Source organism: Durio zibethinus, unplaced genomic scaffold, assembly GCF_047325235.1.
Source record: "Durio zibethinus cultivar Kanyao isolate XHJ-2024 unplaced genomic scaffold, ASM4732523v1 HiC_scaffold_185, whole genome shotgun sequence".
NCBI classification, from domain to species: domain Eukaryota; kingdom Viridiplantae; phylum Streptophyta; class Magnoliopsida; order Malvales; family Malvaceae; genus Durio; species Durio zibethinus.
Genome location: NW_028322808.1, coordinates 16,270 through 20,886, shown reverse-complemented (window position 1 = coordinate 20,886; position 4,617 = coordinate 16,270). Strand labels below are relative to the sequence as shown.

The 4,617-nt window shown below is 31.6% G+C and overlaps 2 non-coding genes across 2 annotated transcripts; both read left to right on the top strand.

Annotated features, from left to right (window-relative positions):
* The first annotated feature begins 1,647 nt into the window (after positions 1-1,647).
* TRNAP-UGG (transfer RNA proline (anticodon UGG)) lies at positions 1,648-1,721 on the top strand. Its single transcript has one exon. It is a non-coding gene; the product is annotated as a tRNA-Pro (tRNA).
* Positions 1,722-1,910: 189 nt separating this feature from the next.
* On the top strand, positions 1,911-1,984 carry TRNAW-CCA (transfer RNA tryptophan (anticodon CCA)). The gene has a single exon. It is a non-coding gene; the product is annotated as a tRNA-Trp (tRNA).
* The last annotated feature ends 2,633 nt before the right edge of the window (positions 1,985-4,617 follow it).

The window sequence follows — 4,617 nt, the reverse complement described above, 5'->3', positions numbered from 1 at the left end:
TTATTAAAAAAATAAGAACTAAATAAAAAATAGAATAAAAAAAAATAAAAGAATATTGATACAATCATATACCAGGTTAAAAAGGTTAAAAATTTATTAACGTGCATATCGAATAATTTAAAACTAAAAACTTCACTTTAAAAAGAAAGCGTGGAATAGACAAGGAAATACAAATATAGACTAATATATAAATAAAATATTTGTTATATATTAGTTATATATTATATCTAACTAATTATATACTTAATATTACTTAATATATTATATAATATATATTATTATACCTGAATACCTAATGTCCTATTTTCTCATACTAAATACCTAATGTTACCTAAATACCTAATGTCCTATTTTCTCATATTCTCGGGAAGGGTTGACATACGAGTACTTGATTCGATTTATTTCTTTATCTCCCCGTGAATTGTATGTTTGTAACAATAGGAACAGAATTTCTTCAATTCCAATCGACTAGGCGTATTGTGTCGATTTTTTTGAGTAATATACCTGGAAATGCCCGTTGATTCCTTATTAACGACGTTTCGAACACAACTGGTACATTCCAAAATAATCGTTACTCGGACATCTTTACTCTTGGCCATGAACCCCCTTTGAGTTTTTAATTCACCCAACTCTTCTATTTTCCGATCAAAAGTGAAGAAGAAAGGAATGAAAATAAATAAATAAAAGTTGCTAACTCAAAACCAAATCCTGAAAGATTTCGTTGCAATCAATTGCAATCAATATAGTAAATCAATATGTATTATACTAATAGTAAATAAGTAATACAATGATTTCTAACTCGATTTAGAATCACAGTACGGTATTTTCTTTAAGTATCTTGTAGGATACTGTTGTTCCAGCCACATTTCTCTTTTCGCTCTACTAGTAATTTAATTGGAGCTTGAACCCAAGTTTTGTTGAGGTTCAATCCACTTTTTTCGTTCTACCTTCCTTATTTATTTTATATAATTCTTATATAATTAGAATTCTAAAAAAACTAAATAGAATTATTTCTTATATAATTAGAATTCATTTCTTATATAATTATAATTCTAAAAACAACTAAAGTCAAGGGGGGGCGAGAGATTAGTCACAGATATTTGATTGTATATCGATCTAATCTTTTTCACCCCGTCCCGCGACAATAACTAGAATTAAAAAAAAGGGAATGTTAACGCATCCGGGAAGAAACGATTGATCTCTATCAATAAACCCGCTAAAGAACCGAACCAGAGAGTACTTAGTACCGGTGCTACGGAAAGATATGTTTTTAGATCTCGCATTTAAAATCCTCCTTCTTTATCGTATTACATACATTATGGTAATACATATATAATCACATGTATGTGTGGTTAAAGACCACTTGTATTTGTATATTTGTACCCGGAATTCCTAATTCAAAATTAAAATTTAAATGTACAATGATTCGATAGATAAGATTTTCCTTTTCTTAAAACAGCAAAATAGGTCCCTTTCTGCCTGAGAATTCCCGCCAAAAAGATTCATTTATTATTCATTATATGGTTGTTATATGATATGAGACCAAAAAGAGGAAATGGAAAGATAATTTTTGTATATCAATAGATGAAATAAGGGTGTGGAAAACAAGACAGGGATTCTCTACAATAACATCGTAGGCCAATTGAAAGGGATGTAGCGCAGCTTGGTAGCGCGTTTGTTTTGGGTACAAAATGTCACGGGTTCAAATCCTGTCATCCCTACCTATTACTTCTCCTTTGAGCAGTAAGGAGGGAGCCATTTTAGTTTTAGATTGATTAAAATTAAGCATACATAATCTATCATTTTCTCATATTATATATGATATATGATAGTATAGGTGTGCACGATGTATTGGGGTTATAAAATAAAAGAATCCTCTTTTTTACAGTCTTATTTATTATGATAAGAAAGCGCTCTTAGTTCAGTTCGGTAGAACGTGGGTCTCCAAAACCCAATGTCGTAGGTTCAAATCCTACAGAGCGTGATTCCGCTCTTGTTAAGTCGAAAATTACACCGAACTGAAAAAAAAAAAAAAAAAAAAAAAATTGAACAGCAATTCGAATTTGACCTCCTTGAATTAAATTAATTAAATTAAAATTAAAGGGGTCAGTCAAAAAAAGAGATGTTAATTAATCAAAGGTCCAACTGATCACCACGTATGTATTGTAAATATGCGGTTACGAATAATCCAGCCAAAGTAATAGGAATTAGACCTAAGACGATTCCAAATAGAAAAACTTCAATCATTTCAATTTATTTGAAAGGAGAAAAAGAAAGGTAATATCTATCCCTAAATATTAATCTCTATTGCCCATGAATATCAATAACTAATAATTGATAATTAACACGGTAAGGAACTATAGAATATATGGAATAGGACAGAAAACTTTGTTTTTATTAATTGTTCGTTCATTCAATTAATTTTCAAATAAGTCGTATCTTACTCAGACCAATAAATAGAGCTGAGGTTATAGTTAAAGCCGCTAGTAAAAAACCGAAATAACTAGTTAGAGTAGGCATGAAGGAGCTAAATGAAATATGTTCTTTTTATACATATGTTTATAAAGCACTTACCTAAGTTTCAATTTTTAAAAGAGACGGGGATAAGCAAAAATACCAATTGAAAGAATAAGTTCAATTGAAATTTTTTGATTCATCAATCATTCTAAACGGTATTCACAAAAATAGAGCGGCAGGACAAGAGTAGAAAAGAAAAAGAAATAGATTCATCATCTTTGTAGTTAGGTCAAGAAAAAACCTTTGGATCTAATACAAGAATACAAGAAAGGCCGCCTCACAAATATTGATTAGTAGAATTTTTTTTTTATTCCTTGCTCTTTTTTTTATCTATATCTAATACTATCGACTACTCTTACTTGTTACTAGACGACTAAGCAATTCCTTAAAATAAAAAAAGGAGGGCTTACAACAAAAAACAAAACCTCTTATGCAATTACGAAAAAAAGTCAATTTTTAGATTTCGCATCTAATTGACTTGCGGAAATATGATAATTTCCTTCATGAATTATTATAAACTTGTTGGATTCACGGGTTACCTGATCTTCCGTTTCTAGCCCCAAACCAATAATAGAATCCCCTATATTATATTCCAGGAATTTGAGGAATTTTCTATCGCATGATACGTGGTTATACATCGACAAGCAAGAAGAAGAAAGAAATTATCTAGCACTTCATGTCGATATACTGTTTGAAATTGCGTTGCTGTGTCAGAAGAAGGATAGCTATACTGATTCGGTATACTCTAAAAATACCTTTGGTACAATATTGACGATCTCACAAAGATTGAATTTCAGTGAATTTCCGTTTACTGATCTCATCTTTTACGGAATCGATCCCCTACAAGAATATGCGGAGCTCAGCATGTCTGGAAGCACAGGAGAACGTTCTTTTGCTGATATTATTACCAGTATTCGATACTGGATCATTCATAGTATTACTATACCTTCCCTATTCATTGCGGGTTGGTTATTCGTCAGCACAGGTTTAGCTTATGATGTGTTTGGAAGCCCTCGTCCAAACGAGTATTTTACAGAGAGCCGACAAGGAATTCCATTAATAACCGGCCGTTTTGATTCTTTGGAACAACTCGATGAATTTAGTAGATCTTTTTAGGAGGACCCAATGACCATAGATCGAACCTATCCAATTTTTACAGTGCGATGGTTGGCTGTTCACGGACTAGCTGTACCTACCGTTTCTTTTTTGGGGTCAATATCAGCAATGCAGTTCATCCAACGATAAACCTAATCCGAATTAATTATAGAGCTATGACACAATCAAACCCGAACGAACAAAATGTTGAATTGAATCGTACCAGTCTCTACTGGGGGTTATTACTCATTTTTGTACTTGCTGTTTTATTTTCCAATTATTTCTTCAATTAAGAAAAAAAGAGTAGTAGAATACTAAATAATAGTAGGAATTCTCTTATCCCATTCGGAAGGATTGCATCTCATAATTATCTATGACTGTTTATGTCTTTAGCATGACCACTTGATGAAATATGTGGAGGGAAGCGGGATAAATGGCCGATACTACTGGAAGGATTCCTCTTTGGATAATAGGTACGGTAACTGGTATTCCTGTGATCGGTTTAATAGGTATTTTCTTTTATGGTTCATATTCTGGATTGGGTTCGTCCCTGTAATATGTAATAATGGGATGAACTAAGTTATAGGCATGAAAGTGTAAGAACTCAACGGGGCCCGCCTCCTCTTTCTTTGTCTGATTCGCGAGGAGGGGTCCCGTTGAATTCTTAATGATCATAATATTTTGTTCGTATAAATATAAATGACAACAAATAGATCACTTTTTCCGATGATGTTTTTGAAAAATGAACTCGATTAATTGATTCATAGCATCTGTTCTTCGATAGTATCTATCGATACTTTCAAGGTTAGAAGAAAAAAAGGAATCACTCAATTTCCTTTTCCTGGATGACACAATCACAATATATATTTAATTTTAATATTTAATTTTTTTTAATATTTAATTTTAATATTTTAATATTTAATTTTAATATTTCTTTTTTTTTCTGTCGACCAGATATCAAGCAAACCCTTTCTAGACTAGTCTAACCTTACTCTATTTATTTTA